The following is a 19,720-nucleotide window of genomic DNA, read 5'->3' on the forward strand; positions in this document are numbered from 1 at the left end:
GAATATAATACACTTCATATTTCATGCAGGTATTTGGTACTGAGCACAATTATATTGGGTATCTTCACTTGTATAGAAAGACCAGATTCCTTTCACCTGGGCATAAGACCAAAGCTTTGGTTTAGAAGCGACCACAAGACTGTGTTAGCACAGACCTCTGAGAGCATGCTGATTATGAGCAATTTCTATCTTCTCTAAAGCACTGACAAAGCTTTAAGGACAGAGGTGATTTTCATCCCATTATAAGTCAAGACAAAGCAGTGTGTGTAATCTTTCAGGAGTAGCAAAAATTCCTGATTCTCTAGCAAGTCACTTATATTTTTCTGGTCTAAATCAGAAACTAATCAAAATTCTTTTGTTTGTTCTGAAATATTAGTCTAATCAATCTTTTCTTAATTTGGTATTTGCTTATTTTTAGTAATTCTATAAACTCCAAATCACTTCTAAATTTTCTTAGCAAATATTTTTCAAAATGAAAGCAGACATAACAAAGCCCAGCAAATGATTTCTCAGAGACTCCATGAGAGCAAGACGTCTTCTCATTTTAAAAAGATTAGTGGGTACTTGCCAGCAAGCTAGGTTTTGGTCTCATCTAACACACATATTGTGAATTACACCTAATTTTACATTTTTAATACTATATAATTGTGAATACTCTGATCTGTAGATATCCAGAAATCTTGTCTTCACTGTTGCTTCCACCAACCAGTAGATGTAATCTTATAGAAAATAAAATTATAAACACGAAAAATCCTTAAAAATTTAAATTAATATTTAATAATATAAATATACTTGAGTAAATTAGTATTCTTCTTTTTTTACAGTGTAAGTGTTTATATGTCCAAACTAAGGATTCTAATATTGTATTATTTAACTGAATATGACTAATTATGTTAATTCATAAAGAAAAAATGTTTTTTAATACAAAAAAAAAAAAAGAAGAAGAAAGCTGGTAGAAACATCTCATAGACCAAATACATTAATGGAGACATATCAGTTCCAACTGCATTATTTTTCTCTAGGATATGTGTGGGAGATGGAAAAGGAAAAATGAAAATCAAATTTTTAGTGTTTTTTGAGTTTTGGAAGAAAGACACATTTTGAAATCTGAAAAAAACCCAAACAAATTAAAAAAAAAAAAAAAAAAAAAAAAAAAAAAAAAAAAAAGAAAAGACCAAAAACAGCAACAACAATAACAACAACAAAAACCCCAAACAAACAAACAAGCAAAACTCCCACCAAAACAGCAACAACCACCACCCCCTTGCCCCTCTAAACCCTTAATCCAACATATTGCAAGTAAGAAGGAATATACTGTAATAGGTATTCCTGAAAGGACAAGTAGGTAGAAATTCATGGGCAAAACCAGGAGACCTTCAGGAATTTGGTCTTGACATAGTATTAGAAAATAAGGAAGAAAAAATTATTGTCAACATATGCATAACATTTTGTACACAGTAATAATGCAGAAACAGCAAGATGTTAAATAAGGGTCAGAGTCCTTGCAAGAAAATGTACACAGGATGGACAGAGAGAGAAATTCCTTCAATATTAAGCATGCTGTGCCTGATCAGTGCAGCTGCTTCTCTGTAGCAAATTCCCCTTCACTTCCAGCAGAGAAAACTCTGCTTTTTGATTTTCCCCTCGGCACATTTTGCAGAATGTATGTAAATATTTACCCACGTAACTCATACTATCAGTACTGCAGGCACATATAGAGATGCCTGGGGTACAAACAAGCTTTCCAGAGGTGTCAGATGCAATCTATATAATACTGCAGTCAATTCTGAAGCAATATTAATTTTTAGGAAGCCAATTTTTAACAGTAAGAAGACCACAATTACTTTAAATAAGAAGTGTGTAGGGACACATCACCTTTCTCACACTTTATTGAAATAATATTATGATAAGGAAACAGAGGGGAATTAAGATACACCATGGGGGACAATATAAAATGAGAACACAAAAAAGAGCTTTGATTGTTTGGGAATCTATAGATTTTGAACTACAAATACATTAAGAACCATTAGAATTTTTGGGCAAACTGGAAATTCAGTCAGTACCTATTTATCAGGGTATCTGTTCTGTTGTTCAAGGAAGATGAAAATTCTTCATGCCTTTTACAGAAATTGTCACAAGATTTACACAAGAAATAAACCTGGAAAAGGTGTTACTTATATGAGTTACATAGAACTTAAAAAATTAATTCCCTAGTTCCTATCTGTATACTTTTCCAAGCGATTTTTTCCAAGATAGCAGTATTCAGCAATAACAATTTCCAGCATAATGAGGCTAAGTCTAAACTCTGAGAGTATAAACTGATGGACTGCCTTGGGGATAGGCACAGGCTTCTAGCACTTTTTTATTTAGTATTATAGATACTGTCAAGGACAATATCTCCCCCTCTGATTCTCCCCAGCAGCTAAATGAATATGTACATGTGCATGATTCTGAACCTGCTTGGGTTTATAGACTATTGAGAGGAATGTATTCCCTTCAGATCCCATGTACACTGATTAAACAGAAAATGATGATGCAGCATAACTAAACTACTTGACACTAACCTATTGGATATAAACTATCAATACCAGTTATATTTTGGCATATTTCAAATTGTAATCATACTTGAGGGAAACTTATGCACAGTTTTATAGATATTTATACCTTGCATACCAGTCTTTCAGGTTATAGCTAGTGAACAGGGGAGAGAACCCCTAGATTATGGGTTTCCTGTGAGGCTGGAAAATGCAACAAATAAAAACTCGTATTTCAGTACTTACTGAACAAGGTCTTACTTCTATGTCTGCCTGACAAATCAAAAATAATTCAGGTAACTCAACATCTAAAGAAATAAAGTGATAAACTAGGTTTATTTCTGGCCAACGAAAAAACATACAATCCTGCTAACCATAATATTATTACAACACATTAAGGCTTAGCTAGGTCATTGTCTTGGCTGGAGTTCAAACAAAAATATGAATGTTTTAGGGTCAGTGAGGTTGCAGACACATGAGCTTTCTTGAGCCCAGGAAAATTCTACCTTTCTGTTAAAATTCTCAGTAGTCAAGTCTAAACTTCCACTCTAATTTAGTTATACCCCACTGTAACTAGTATTCCTTTTGTATTGACTTCAAATACTGTAGGCATGTTTATCATAAACAAGTACTGTACATTCAGCTATGTTTCAAAAGAAAGTTTGCAAAAATTAAAGGAAAAATATTTTGAGAATATAACTGAAAAGGAAATAAATCTTTTTGCCTACTTTCTCCTTCCCAACTTTTTCATTTGAGCATCACAACATCTTACCTTGCACTGGTTTGAAGAGCTCGAAGTTCCCCACTTTGGCTGTCTCAAAAATTAGCTCTGTCCACCTTTTGGCATCCTAGAGTCACATCTGAAAGGAAATCTGGTAGCTTTTCCTGCAGCACTTCTTCAGGGTGGAGGCCCTGGAGTCCTTTGTTTTCAAAGGAGAAATGTAGCTCAGGTCTTTACCTAATTTCAGATGTTGAATCCAAATCTTAACTGAAAGTTTATAGAACATTAGCAGGTTAGAATGGCAGTAAGTTAGAGAAGCAGAGAAAAAAAAACCCTAAACATCTTAACAAGGTTCTCATCAGAAACATATTTTTCAAAGAAAATGAAGATATTGAGTCTACTCAAGTTTTCTGAATCTCCCAGATCTATAAGAAATTCAAAATTTAAGAGATTGATAACAAGAAAAGAATCTGAACACATGCCCTTTGGAAAAAAACAAACAAAAAAAACAAACTATTCCTTGTGTAAATATTTCTGGAAGACATTTTTTACAACATAAAGAATTAAATTTACAACATATATTGGTGAAAATAAAAAGAACAAAAGTCTCATGTTTTGTTACTTCCTAATGATACTAATTCTTGCTTACAGCAGCAAATATGCAGCTTGTACTGACAGTGACATCAGATTATTTTTCCTTTATTTTCCCTCTCTATTTGTTAGTGGTTTTTTTGCATTTGCTGTAACCTAAATGATTTGGTTTATATTGCAATGCTGCTCAGATTCTCCTAGATGAGCATCCCATCATTGATGGTAATTGAGGTTGGCTGCCATGGAAATGCTAATTTGGTAGCAGTCGGTGTCAATCAGTCCTCTTCAGTTATATTCACAGGAAATATGGCGTGGTCACTGTGAAGACTCTAACAAGTAATCAAAGCTACTGATAGAAGGGGAAACTCTTAAAATGCAATTGTGCATGTAGGTTCCTGGTCTTGTTTTTCCTGTCATACTCATTTAAGCATTATAAATAGAAGTTATATATAGCAAAATATCTTTAACTTAGTATGAAAATTTCCTTGCCTCGCATGTGCAAAAGGCAAGCAAACATTTACTTTTGAATTTTAAGAAATTCAGTGTTTAAAAATATAGTCTTGCACAGTAGGATTTTACAGTCAAATGTTTAATTATTGAAAAAAACAACAATCTCTTTCTTCTAACATTGGCGTTGTTAGTATTACAAGCATTCAAAATATCTGTACCTGTAGGAATTTCTCTAGTAGAAAAAAAATGTTTTAACAGGCAATAATAAATGACATATTGGAAAGATGTAAATACCACAAAAATATCCATAAGTCCACCAAGCAATGTTTTTGTGGTTTTATTCACTCCAAATTGGACTAACCGGAGTTATTACTTTTTTGATAGAACAGTGCTAGCCATCATAAAGAATAAAAATCTTCACTAAGAAGATGTAGTTCTTCATAATTCTGCATGGTCTTCCAACAATGTGATGAATATTAATGTCATTTCAGAATGCCTACTAGCTTCTTCAATCACCTGAGGTAGGTTAAGATGAAAATATTAAATATTATCATTTACAGTGGGACTTATTTCCATCATACTGGCAATGTAAACTATTCCAATTACATTTAAATTATGTAGAGAACTATCAGTAGAGCAAAAGACGTCCTGGGGCTTGTGTGAATGTTTTTCACAATTTTCCTTGCAAATTTCAACCAAATATTTTTGTGCATTTATTTAAGGCTTCTGCCTATTTTATTTCAATTGGAGGTACCTACAAGGACCAAATCCCATAGCCATTACTGAATTTCATCCTGGTTTGTTGAGACTAGGAACAAGAAAGCCAAAGGGGTTTTAATTAATTAATAATTTAAACATCAACTATCTGATGTGTGATTACAATAAAACAGTCAAAGTTTTCTTGGAGGAGCACATCAAAACCCAGGCTGCACAATCTCCACCCTTGGAGTTATTCCCACTTTGGCTGAATGAAGATTGATCTTACTTTGTTGGTCCTGACTCGAGCAATAGATTGGACTGAATTATCTCTCTCTTCAATACAAAGACATTAACTTTCAATATATATCTCAGAGAAATGAGACAAAACCTTCTATTTAAAGGATATTGATTTAGTAGTTTTAAAAGCTTGTTTGGTCTTGGTGAGGGTTTGCGGTTGTTGGGGTGGGAAGGTGTTCTTTTTCTTTCCCTGTTTAGTTTAAAGATCAAAACTTTGCTTGAAGTTCAGTGGAATTTTCATCTCAGATGTGAATCCATCAAAAATAGGAAGACAGAAGAAGACATGGAGACTGTGTGTATGCTGGTAAACAAAAGAGAGAGAGAGAGAGAGAAATGCAAGTCTTTACAAAGCTAAGAGAAGACTGTCTTGCTGGTGTGTTTTTTGTTTTCTCTTCTCTTGCAGCCCAAACACTTTGATATCTATAAATGATGAACTTCAGACTCCATTTTGCAAGATGGAAGGAGAGAGAGATGTAGATATATGGGGTGATTAAGGGTGAGAGTCCAATTTGTCTCGTTGAAGGATTCTGGATTCTGTTGAAATAATAGGTAAGATACAAACTGTTGAAACTGGAACAGTCTTGGCCTTTTTATACTGTTTGGAAGCAGTCAGTAGGGTGACCAATCCCCATAACTGTTCCTACATCCCAGCTTGGACAAACCTATTTGTGTTTGTCCAAAACAGAGGAAGGGAACACAATAATACTTAACTGATCCTAGTATGAGGACCAGTTCCTTGCTCTGTTTCCCATGTCACTATAGATGTGCCACAAATCTTGTGAGCTCCAGTGTGCAAAGTCCAGAAGTTGAGTGAAACCGTAAATGAGATTGGTATATTTGAAATAATTTGGATAACATTTTATGTTAATGGTCTTTCAGTACCCAAACATGATTAGTTGGACAAGAAAAGGGAGTTTTATTTATACAGCTATGCAGAGTCGTCTATTTAGCTATTTATGGATGATTATGTTTATGGAAAGTTGTTTCTTAGCCACACACTTCAGTGGCATTTAAGTAGCACTGGAGAACATCAGTGATAAACAAAATAAATGTTCAGATTATTTTTTCATCATTGATTGCTATTTTGTAATTGAAAGCTTCTTACTCTATCTTGGACATAACAAAAACGATTTTTATTTCTAGACATTAAGTAGAGTCTTCATCAAATTAAGAAGTTTAGAGTTCTTTTTGCAGTTGAATCTAATGGAAGTATAATTAGAGAAAGCAAACACATGGAGATGGTTGTGGAAGGACCAGATATAAACTCAAAAATAGCAGTCACTGATGTTTTTTAAAACTCTCCAGAGTACAAGTAAATTTAGTAGGGATTATAATGCTGGTTAAACTGTGCTTGCACAACGATTACATGCTTATATTATTTCTATAATAAATAATAATAATCTCTGCAAAGATGAAATATGATTAAGAGCATGTGTTTGATATCAAAGCATGGTAGCACTCTATCATTTAATTCTGATTTATTTAGGCTTTAGAGAGGCTATTAGAACATCTTGAACAACTAAGAAAATACCATAATTACCTCTAAACTTCATGCAGGTTTTTAGTTTCTATCTCCATATGTTATCTATTTCATGATACCTCTTCAAACTGTCCAGAGGAAGACAACCTGCTCAAGAATTTCCTATCTTTATTTTGAACAGCCTTTCCAAAATAGTACATGGTGAATATTGTGTACTTGTTTCTTAACTTTTTTCTTTACTTTTTTCTTTCTTTTTTGTTCAGCTCAGTGGTTCACCTACATCAGCTCTGACTGATTCATCTATATGAGCTTTAACTTCACCTGAATTCTCTTGCTGAAAACAAAATTGTGTGTAAGATTTCTTGTGCTTAAGATTGTTACTTGATACAAATTATTAAAGAGCAGCAAAACCTAATGCATGCCCAGCAATATAGTCACCATAATGGGGAGGTTATGAGAAGTCAATCTTCCATCTTTTTGTAGGTTATAAAAACCCTACATTTACTTCATCCATTCCAATCTACCTACCTGTCAGGTGCTAGGGTTTTTCTGTGGGTAAGGACATTCTCTTTGTTCCATCATTTAGCTTATTCCTGAAAGAGGACTAGCCATATAACTATTTAAACATATTATTATATATAAAGGTATTTAGCAAAACCAGAGAAGTGTCCACAAGCTCAATGACAACCAAATTTAGAGAGAAAGGTTCAGTCCAGGCCAATATCTTTCTAAATTAAATAGGATTATTGCTTTCACATCTTCAAACTATGACAAATCTATTTTGTATTCTGCCTTTTCCATCTTCATTTATATACAAGGGCTAACCGTACTTAACAGTAATGAAAATCACATGGTATAGCTAAATGAATCAAAAACCTTGGTAGAGAAAAGTTATGACTATGGTCTAGCAATTTGTTAGTTTTGAAATGAATTGATTTTATGAGTTAGCATCAACATCACCAAAAAATAAGTCTATGAGTTCTCTGTGTTCACTATATAGCTTGATAAAATCAGTACCGAGTCTCTCTGTCTAACTCCAGACACTGTGCTCTAGAGGTCAGAAGGAATATACTAGCCACATCTGAGATTAAACTAGTATGTTCCTTTTTGAAAATTCATTAGAATTCAAATGAAACTCATTAATAAAAGTCAGGAGAGTGACATCCTAAAAAGCAGCATAATCATGATGCAAAGACTTAGAAAAGAAAACAAAACAAACCACAGATGTCTTAAAACATGATGATTTAAAAGACTCTTCAAAATTTTTAAAAGTGTACCTTTATGTCTTACCCATATTAGCATATACAAAAAAAAAAAAAAGAGTATATCTTAGATTATATAGGAATACATGTCAGTAACTTTCATAAGTGCCAGTGCGTGGGGATGTGGGTGTATGTGTGTACAAGTGAAGGTATGCAGTTTAACAGATATACTATTCAGAATTTGTCCTAGAGTCAACTCTTACCCAGAATGATATTACCAGTTTATGTTTTCGTTTTGTAATTTAATTCCCATATTTAACAGAGCACTCCAGTGAAGAAGAGTTCAAAATTATTTATTTTTTTGTACATTATTTGGCAGTTCTGATACCTCTGTGATTGCTACCTGACATATTTTCTATCAGGGTACTTCACAGGCTACAATGGCTGTTTGTGGAAATGGATGGCATGAGGGTGTTCTTAAGTGGCATTAGTGAAAGGGGAAGATGAGACAAAGATGAGTTCTGTATATGATACAAGGAGGACTAAATCCATAGAATCTATAGTAGGAATTAATTTCCTTAACTGTTTTGATAATTTAGTGCTCATTTTTAGACTGTACAAGTCTAAAGATTGAGTTGTGCACAAAAAAGAATGTTGTGGGAGGAATGAGGAACTGTATGTAAGAGGAGTATAATTTTAAAATTATACTTATATTATATATTTAAAGTTATTGACAGTATGTAATATGAATCACCTGGAAAGACTATGTTTGCAGAACTGCTTCCTGTCAAAGGTCAGGGATATTGTGGAATGAGATTTTTGTCACATTTTAGGTTCAGAATGCATGGAATATAAGACTGTATGTATCATGTGCATATTCCTATATGAAATCAGTGACTGTGTAGCTTGGTTCACTTAATTTACCTATACAACACAGAGTATGATGGACTAGGCAGATAGAACATAAACAATGTAACATATGATGTGTATTTGCAACACTAAAAATTTCTATTTATAGGAAAAAAGAAAAAAAAAGAAAAAAAAGGCAAGTTGGGAATTTACAAGTGATAAAAAATCTGTCAAATCAATAAATTCAGATTTTATTTTTACAGAAAAAAAAAGTAAATAAAGTAATACTATTGTGGGAAATGCTAATAATAATCAATTAAATCTGTTCCATGCATACTTCCTGGTAAATTCCCCTTCCTCTGCTGTTGTGTTCACCTTTGTATTTACCCTCTGAGTCTAAGACTGAGTGTTTTAATTTCAGAAAGAGTCACACCCAGCTGCCAGTATTGCCAGTTCTCAACTAGCAGGGTGATTTTAATGACAAGGTTCCTTTTCCAGGAGTAATGTGATATTGATGATTTAATCTTCCTTGTTGAAGACTTTACTTGGGGATATTTTTATGTTTTCTAACATGCTTTTACAAATAAATTTAAAAATTAGGTTGGTGTTGTTTACCACAACGTTTCAAGTGCATGTTGACACTAAGTGTAGCAGAAAACTTTATGCTTCTCTTCATATATTTGTAGAAGGACATACAGCAGCCTTAGATGAGACTAAAGGTTCAGCAGACATCTCCATAGGTCTAAATGAAGCTGGCATCACAGCATTACATTGCTACAGGCTGTTCATACAGCTGTTCAGACATATTTTACCATGTCACCATCTTCTGTTTCATCTATTGCCAAACACAATTTTGTACCCGGAGCACCTAAATATAAATCAGGTTGAATGCAAGGAGTTTCCTAGTATGTCATTTGAATCTTTCTATTTGATGCATAAACCGGGTGTTTGAAAAAATACACCAATCACATCATCTTTCTGATTTGAACAATAGGTGAATGAAGGAAAACAGAGGAAGGTCTTACCTAAATTTAATAGAGAATAAATACAATATAAGGTAACCAAAAGTTGTAATTTATCAAAATTCAAATCTAAGGTTTCTGAGGGGTCTTGTTAGTCTTCTAATATAAAATAATTTAGCTTTTATATATTAAAATTTGTATTATTTGTTGAAATGCAAACAAGTTTGCAGTTCTTAAAAATTAATTTAAGCCTAATGTACCTGCATATTCTCCTGTGAAAAAACATACCATTTATAACCCTAAGCTCAGAATCATCCATTTGTAGCTATAATTTAATAACAACAGAACCACCATTCAGATACTATACCTGTATTTTAGTGGACAGTCATCTCAGCGAACCATTACCATTACCAAGGGACTAATTCCTTCAATTCTGTTTCAGAAAAAAATCTATAATGAAAAGCATCAATGTGCTGTATCTTATCAATGAATCAAGAAAATTTCTCATCAGATTTTTTAGGTAAGTCAGTCATGCTAAGATTTTTCAGCTCATATCCAAGACACATAATTTTTAACAATATCACTTTTGAATTGAAAAATACCTAATACTGCAATTCTTAGTTGGAACAACTCTAGTAGTTGTCAGGATCCCCTGTGTTTTCTTAGTTAAAATATAAAAAAGCAAAAATAGTGATGCCCTGGATGAATAGATTATATAGACATTTTCAAGATTCAAAACTGTATCTGAAACAAAAGGTCTATCAAACTCTTTAACTAGATGATCTTTTATTTTATTATGATATTTTATGCTAGCTCAGTGGGAATCAAACAAAACTATTATGGTGTTTTATGATATTTGAATTACTTTCTTATCTAAAAAACTTTATAAAAGCCTTAAATTCTTATTATTTATTTCAATTGTGTATGCAGATATTAAAAAAACCCTGCATTTAAACTCCACATTCCTACTTTGTTTTTTAAGCACTCACTCATTTAAGTTCTGATAACATGGCTTAGAGCATGAACATCTTTTATCCCCCTGAAATGTTTAATCACACAGCTATTACACTTTTAAAGGAGTCAGCAGACAGACTGCAAATCTGCATGTCTCAAACATGAAATGTCAACTTGATTAGTTATGAAAGTAGGAATGAGCATATAGATTTAACAGCAATGAACACTTAGAGTTTAAAATGACTCAGTCACACATCTGTACTGTCAAGATAGCTATCCTAAACTTAGATCTCTAATTAGAATATTTATACATTCTGTTGCTCTTGGTTGCAAAAATATGCTTTCTGGTATAGGCCTAATATAAAAATATCATATAGTGTCCCTGTTTTCCCACATAGAAATTGTGGATAGGTGCTTTCTTAGTTTATGACTTAAAATGCACTAGAAATCTATGTAGATAAACAGCTGACTGCTATTGGATAGCACATTATTTTCTAATTTTATTTTACAGGATGAAGGACAGCTCCCTGGGATGGTTATTAATAAGGAAACTAGAATTTTTTTTCTGCCAGCATCTGCACTAAACATTTAAAAGAACTCTACTAAAGTATTTATAGGACTTGTGGACCAACTGAAACCCAGCATATTAACATATACATAACTTAAAAGGTATTTCTCTCTGGGATAAAAAGTTCTTTCCTATATCAATACAGTCACATTGGCATGGATGAGGACAGAGAGCTCATAACCATGATCATAGAACTGGAAACCAGCACTTGGTCTTGTTAAGCTGCATATTGCTCATGGTTGCCCAGCCCTTTGATCCAGGCTCTCGTGTTCCAGCTGTGCTCCTGGGGCTCTCTCCATGTTCAGAGCTGGGACTGAAGGCACGCAGCAGGAGAAGGCTATGCCAGTGAGATATCACTGAGAGATTTTGCAAGCACCAGGTGAGGACAGGCAGCAAGCCAAAATATGGTTGGGCTCCTGTGAGTCATATTGCTGTGCAGTGACACTGAGTGTCCCTTGATCTTCCTGGTGGAATTGAACTGTCACCACAGAGCTGCTGGAGAATAAAAACCAACAAACAAAATAAGATGGATGAGCCAGTCAGAATTATGGCCTGGCCTCTGGAAGAATGTGGGCTGAATTTATGCCACTCTTTCCACATCCACAGCCCCTTCTGGATATCTTACTCCTGGTTTTACTGCTCCGAAGGGAAAGAAATATTCTGAGAGAAGAAAATGCTGCTGAGGATTCACTTCTGACCTCCCCAAGGGGTTAAATGGTCAAGATTTCCAGTTGCTGGAGCAGCAGGTATTTCAATGTGCCCGGTGTGTTGAAAGCTGTGTTCTGCCCTCCCCTCAGTGCACACTGCCACTGATGTACAGCTGTGCTGCAGCATGTTCTAGCTATCCTGGGATTCTGCTCCCAGGGAAGCTTTGTCGTCTACCATGCAGACCAATGCATGCTCCAGAAGCTCTCATCACCTCCCTGTCACTGCCCTACCTGAGCACATGGACAGGGTAGTGGTTTTCCTGGGCAGAGGTATCCTGTCCAGTGCCACTCTGTCCTCTGGAGCCTTCCTTCCAACCCAGCACCCACCTGTCCTGCAGCCATTTCTGGTCACTGAGCATCCTCAGGATCGCTTTTGCTGAGCATCCTGAGCCTGGATCATACTGGAGTGGCCATATGAGGCTACTGTCATTCTGGGGAGGGCACAGACTGTAAGTGCTGAGTACCCAGGAGAACAACCAGCAATATTATCTGCTCGAGTGGGCTGTCAGTGGCAGCAATACTGCCTGGGTTCTGAGACTATGGGGAAGGGTTCTGATTTATTGAGTTCATCAGCTAATGAAAAGCAAACTTTGTTTACTGTGTTTTATTATTCTACTCTCTAGTTTCAAATTATTATATGAAATAACTTCACAAGACGCAATGGACATTTTTCCTAAATGTCGACAAAAAAAGTATTTATTTTGTCACATTGTTGATTTTTCGAGATGACTACAGAAAGTACACAGACAAACCTGGTCGAAATGAAAAATGAAACATAAGAGTACAAAACAGAAATACAAGAAAATAAGGAGTTTATATTGTTCTCATTCCAGTCTCACTCTGAAGCAAAATACACTTTCATCCATGGAAACTTCTGCCTCTAAGCAAGTGCAGCATTTGTTATTGTTATAGCAATTAAAGCACAGATCTACTCACATAATGAATGGATTTTAGATTAGAATTTTGTTTTCAAAAGCACATAGCTGAGTAATTTAGACACAAGTTGTAACCAACATTCTACTTTGGTCTGAAAGGAAGTCCTATTTTTCACCCCACAGTACAAAATTTAATTCTCCAATGAAGATGATTCACGAAGTGAAGCATCCAGAAAAGACACACCTCCTCACCTTCAAAATTAAGCAACAGGAAAAGTAAACAAACAGAAACGGTGTCCGTGAAGACTGCACACATTTATTTTTCTTTGTATTTCCTTTCTGATTATTTGGTAGATTCTAACCATCCCTTAAATTTGGAATTTGCATTGAAGGAACATCTAACACGAAAATGAAATTGTTCCTGTAGAAATGAAATGTTCAGCCTACACGGTTAGGAGAAGTAGGATCTACCTAAAATAATTCATACCAAAATAACAATTGAACAGTTTTTTACACTCCATGATTCCACTTCACAAAAGAAGACTATTTTCTGAGAACATAGGTAGGCTGTTGATAAATACATCTTTTCTACATTAAGATTGAGGTTTTAATAATAATTAAGAGCACTTGAAAGGTAGCCAGAAACCCTCCTAAAATCAAAGCTTTGTTGTGTCTGTTACTGCACTATTATATAGCACAAAATGCAATACTGTCCACGAAGCTGGACACAGCACGTACCTCAAGTCCCTTGTAAAGAATCTGGGTTTTTAACAATTGCATCTGAAGTATAGACGATGACACAGAAGTTTTTATTCTAATTTCTCTTGGAAAGATATTGCTTTTGCTACCCCTCATTTGTAAAAGTAATGTTTGCTTGTCTGACATTCAAATAAAATATCCTAGCTAATGTTTATAAATGGAGTTTGGATACATTAAAGTTGTACTTTTTCTATATTTACCTGTTTAATATATTATTACAATTTATGAAATAATAATAGTGAAGTTACGTGTACTGTACAAAAATAGGACATTATCATGTAAAAAATGAGGTATTTTTGCTGAGTTACCAAATACTTGTCTTTAGGTTGCCTCTGGATTATCTTCAGCAGCAATAAGAGCTTAGCAACATACTGCATTTTTTGGCCCTTTTAATTTTTCCACACCTGAGTTAAAAGAAAAATGGCTTGAGGCATAGCATGATATGGGGACTTCCAAAATAAAGCAAGAGGGGTGAGCATACAGCTAGCTAAGCATACTCTGTTTAACAAAAAGAAAAGGAAAACAAAAAAGAAAATAGAATCAGCACCATTTTTTTTCTATTCTTAGAGGGTGTAATGTGTGTTTACTATGGAGATTATTGTTACATTTGGATCTCTGCTTCACTAAGGAATCAATGCATGTCATTTCTAATAATATAAAACTTATTACTGAATTTGGTGAAGAGACAGGAATATTGATGTATAAAAACCTATTTAAATTGTGATAATCTGTATCTGAAATTAAAGGATTAAATATAGTGCACGCATATTTTACCTTTACAGGACATGTATCTGCTGATAGGGCTGCTCCTGATAGTTCTATTTAGTTGCTTATTTTTATGACTCACTGTAAATACAAATGACATTTTCAGTGTCATTTGGGCTTAAAAGAGAGCAGCTTTCTGGAACTCTTAAGCATATAAACACAGCAGAACAAGTAGAGTATGATGCACTACTAACTGAGCATGAAAAAAACCATTCTGACACAGATTTAACAAGTAATTTTCTCTTATGCCCTTTGGAAAGTTGCCTTTTGGAGGAAATTATTTAATATTCTGAAAATCCTTTTGCTGCCTCTTCTAGATTTATATAACCTGTTTTCCTGCTTCACCATCACCATCATCACCTTAGTGCTAAGCAAAACACCCTATTTTCAAATGCATAAAAATTACTACATTTTGTTGAAGTACGTGTTACTCTTTGTTCTAACAATGAGGTTGTTTGTACACAAATAATTCTATCTTAGCCCCTAAACCTAAACCCTAAACCTAAAGCACATGTTTAGGTTTTAGAGTTTTCTATAAATCAGTGGTTATAATTTAATTAAGTCTGTTTCCCATAGCTGTTTTTTTTATTCTTCTTTTGTTATTTGGAAAACAAATATTCAGACCTGTTAAAAATTAAAGAGAAGGAAGAGTAAAGGAAAGGCTGAGAAGGTCAAGGAGGGAGAAGTTAAAGCAGAGGGAGATGAAAATTAGAGGGGGGAAGGCAACAGGATTGGAGGAGATCAAGGGAGGGAAGGAAGGAAGGAAAACAAAAGAAAAAAGCCAAAAGAGAAAAAAAAAAAGTAAATAAATAAGAAGTTTGAGCTCAGATGATGGATAAATTGAGTAGGAAGCTGTGAGAGATTTTTCCAGGATAGTAAGATGCTCAATGTGATAAGTGGAGTTCTTCAATCAGTAACAATGCCAGCTGCACTACTAAATATTCACTTAGAACAGACATTCTGAAGTGGGCAAGTCAGTTTGGAATGCTAAACAATCCTACAGCTGCTTTCTGCCTTTCTTTTGCATTAATTTTTTTTTTTTTTTAGGGAAAATTTGTATTTCATATGCCAGTGTTTTTCTATCATGAATGAAGCCATTTTTATTTTCTGTGGCAAGGTGAAGGGCTAAAAGTCTTTCAGTATGTTTCCTTTCTCTACTAAGAGAATCAGTTATGACTGGAAGGTATTGCACTGCAGGCACTTTTTTGTCAGATGCTGAGAGTTTCATTTTTATTTATATGATGTATTACTTCTCACCCACTTCAGACGCTTCACCTGACACCTAACTCCAGCTCCAAGAGATATTTATCAAATCAGCAACTGGTAGAAAGAAGAGACTGGTTTTATTGTCCTTGTCCTCTCTCTTGCTCAGACCTCCCATAAGGCCCATGCAGTATCCTCAAACTTGTGAAGATTTTTGGAGGCTTGACTACTACTGGACACTTGAATATATTTCTGTCAACTGTTAATTGTTTGCTGGTGGTTAGAAAATCCAAGTATCATCAGTGACATTGATGTCACTTAACAAACCACCTGATTCAGTCATCTAAACATAGTTTCTCAGCTCATCTGAGATGCCCTAAAACTCATTTTTCATAAAGACAGATCTCCTATAGAAACTGTCCAATATGTCAGCTCCATGCAAGAATTCTGCAAAGACAATATATTTCATAACAGTGGGCATCTTGCTTTGATGAGAATAACTACAAAAATATATTTTTATCAGTGGATTCGCTTTATGTAAAATACACATTCTTCCAATAAATTATATTAACGAAAAGTAAGGAATGCATCTTAAAATGTGCATGCCTATATACAGGCAGAATAATATGAATATATATAGGGTTAACAGGGCTTATAGAAGAGATTTTCTCATTTGAGTAATGCTGCAAAAATAAAAAAACACTGTAATTCTTATAAAAAATCAAGTACTGATGTCAGTAAGCCCCAAAAGCCTTATTTTACTAGCACTTGCAGGAACAAAATCATAGCTGTTTGTAACTTGTAAATATGAGATGTACTTCAGTAAAATAAAAAAAAAAAATAGATGGAAGTACAAAATTTTTCTTTTTAAGAAGGAGTCATGAAGATGTAGTACAATATATGGGAACTGAAATCTGTTAATTCAATTTCTGATATTTTTTTCAGCAATAATAATTAGAAAATATCATTGCTGTTATTAAATTTTAGAATGCTCTGCCTTTTCAGTATCTTACACACGCAGAAAGCTTCCTAGGATCACCTCACTCAGAGTGTCATCAAAATTCACGAAGATGTCAGCACCGGATTAACATGCCCTAAACTGGTGCAGAAATGGAAGTGTGCTGCAGTCTGTGCCTTACTACCCGAGCTCCAGACCATCCCTGTGGCAGCAGCAATGTGGGATCGAAGGACAGTACTTTTGATTGAAGTTCAAGTTATATGGATTTGACAAATGCTTACCTTTTTGGGAGAACTTTTTTTTTTTTTTTTTTAAGGAAAATCTACTGTATTGTCACTGCTGGTGACAATGCTGATATTCCTCCTTTATCAGCTATATAACTATTTCTGGAATACAATTTTTTTATTAAAAGCGCTAAATACTCCCCTTTTATTCATACAGTGATTCTGACATGATTTTAGTGTTTGGAATTCCTCTGGGGCAGATTTTACCTGTGAAAGGAATCCTACTTTCCCAGCTGACATAATTTATTTTACTTATATTTTTATTGCTGCTTTAATAAGAGTAAAAAAGAAAAATAATAATTAAATTGTATTTTGACAGATGTGTCAGAGAAAAGGTATCTTCAATGGTGCACCTTCAGAGTTAAGACATTGTCAAGGTGACAGGAGAAAGCAAACAGCACCTCAGGCTGCTTTTAGGCTGAGCAGGAAACTACAGCATACAGCATTTGTCTGACTGAATTACTTTTGAAATTACAGTGAATAATCATACAAATAAATATTTAGAGAGTTTCAGAAATATATACAGCCAGAACTTAGATATTGCTTTATATCTGCTGCATCATTTCTACAAACATGGATGCCAGAAATGCAGTGTGTGAAAATGGTCATGGGAATTGCTGGATGTATTTGGACAGAAGACAAGCACAATGCAAACAGTGTTTATGTAGCTCTGGTCAGATCTTTTGTAGAGATGAAATAGATAAATTTGCTTGCATTTTCTTCTAAAAATTTGCCTTTGTGTATTTAAGAGGACAAGACGATTAAGGCAAATACATTTTATTAGTTTTGGAAGTCTGCTGTGCATCAGCCATTGCTGATGGAAAAAGGCTACTTTTGCACAAACAGTCATTGGTAATGCAAACCAATGGAAGGTATTTTTTTAAACGAAACAAGTGAAAATGGTGACCAAGCATCCTGACACAGGTATTCCAGCATTTTGTTTCTTTGGGCCAGCTGTAGGCTAGTTCTAAGCACTGCAACATTTAATGCATTCTGAAAAGGTAAACATGATGCCCCAAATCTTGTTCTGGATCCAAGGAACACACCATGTAGACGGAGCTACAAATGGCAGTGTAAAGGGCTCTACTATGAGTCCTGACCTTCTTTGTGCTGTTGTGTGCACCAGGAACAGTGGGATGCTGCAGCAGGTGCAGACCCTTCACCCTGAGGTCTTGCTCATGACTCTGGGGATGCATCTTTCTCCCTTCCCCCCAACTGACTACAGCCTAGAATCTACCCATGGTGCACACCCACATGGTGACACAAAGTACTATTGTTTCCCTCTCCCAAGGGCCTGGCAATTCCCATTGGAGTGACACTTATTCCACCCATTCCACAAGTTTTGCCATCCTTGTTTTTGATGTAATTCAAAGAAAAAATCCCAGTCAAGCAGTGAATACTCTTTCCCACAACTTTTGTGGCCCCTGGTTGAGCTACATATATTATATAACCTTGTAAAAGCAAAGAAAAGTCAGGAAATGCTGTAGATCAATAAACCTGTTAGGAGAGAAGCACAAGCCTTTTTTTTCCAGCACCAATGCCAAGAAGACCAGGGCTCTGACAACACAACAAGGCAGATCAGTTTGCTGCACTCCTGGTGGATCCATCTAGTTTGATACCTCTGGCACTTAGCAGCGTTGTGCTGTAGCCTGCACATCCCACTGTGCTAACAAGATAGAAACCTGTTGGTGATTCTTCCTGATCCTTATTAGGGCAATAAAGGTGTCAGCTGATGTATGCTGTGGTTGAATGACCATCTGTTCAGGGGTAAACAAGTCACTTGAACACTGGAATAAACATCGAGAAGCTTCTCTGTGTTATGGCTTCTGCAGTAAACCCTGCCACACAAAATGCAGTCACCATTTCAGACATTTCAAGATAACAGGCTGGCAACAGCTTTAGATATCCTGAATTTACCTGCATAGAATCACATCCTGAAGCAATTGCGTGTTTTGTAAGAGAAATGCTGCTGATTTTGCTGGACAAATTCCTTCACAGATGGCAGATGTTTAGCTACATTTATGCAGTTGATTGCCCTAGGATAGATTTTGTGCCAGAACTCTTTCTCCCTGAGGATGTGTTTTTATTTTAGTGTTTTTATTTTTCTGGGTAGCTCTTGGAAACTGGTGTTACTTGCTCCCGGACCAAAAGCTTGGAGAACTGACTAGACTCCATGGTGTTCCTTGAAAACTGGAAAATATAAGGGCTGTAAATAATTGCTCTGAATTATTACAACAGTATTTTTTTATACATTTGAAACAAACAGAATACAGATATCCTGTTTTTATAAAACTCTGTGGGTTTACTTTTTTTCCTCTGTTGGATATCAAAAGCACCCAAAATTTTATTAGACGTTCACAGATGCATGATAAATAATTATTGCTAATAAGAAAATGCATTTAGGTAGAAGATGATAAATTACATCTAATTCTGCTCTTTTATATAATGTGAAGGACATTCCACAGAAGAAAATAATTTCAAATTGAGCAATCAAAATGTTCCATTCCATTTTGAAAGGGAACACACTGACATTGAAATGCTCCACTTAAAGAAATTATCAAAATAGAAATTTATGCTAAGACACATTTGGCACAAGTCACTGTTTTCAAACCCCTTTGTAATCTTCCTAGGCTTTAATTTTAGTTACAGACTACTTATTTTAAATGCAAAACTTATCTTTAATATGAATATGCTGGACACACAGTTTGTCCACCTAGATAAAGATTTTCTGTTTTCCTAGGCTGTGTTTTGTCTCAGTACCTTTCTCTTGCCTGACAGGGACAAACCTCTGCATTTAATCTGGACTCAGATGGAGTATTTATTATTCATGACAGTATAGCATTGCTGGGACTTGTGATAGGG

The 19,720-nt window shown here is 34.9% G+C and overlaps 1 long non-coding RNA gene across 4 annotated transcripts in view; it reads left to right on the plus strand.

The window, feature by feature from the left end:
* Positions 1 to 14,405, plus strand: part of LOC148224853 (uncharacterized) — a 218,338-nt gene extending 203,933 nt beyond the window's left edge. For 3 of the 4 annotated variants that reach the window (XR_015801553.1, XR_015801552.1, XR_015801555.1), the window contains 4 exons: positions 4,681 to 5,841; positions 7,036 to 7,120; positions 10,228 to 10,305; positions 11,251 to 14,405. This is a non-coding gene — a long non-coding RNA (uncharacterized LOC148224853). The remainder of the gene's footprint in view (positions 1 to 4,680; positions 5,842 to 7,035; positions 7,121 to 10,227; positions 10,306 to 11,250) is intronic. The other variant, XR_015801554.1, reaches the window with a different exon arrangement.
* Positions 14,406 to 19,720: the final 5,315 nt, after the last annotated feature.

This window comes from Sturnus vulgaris, chromosome 2 (genome assembly GCF_052056855.1).
Source record: "Sturnus vulgaris isolate bStuVul1 chromosome 2, bStuVul1.hap1, whole genome shotgun sequence".
NCBI classification, from domain to species: domain Eukaryota; kingdom Metazoa; phylum Chordata; class Aves; order Passeriformes; family Sturnidae; genus Sturnus; species Sturnus vulgaris.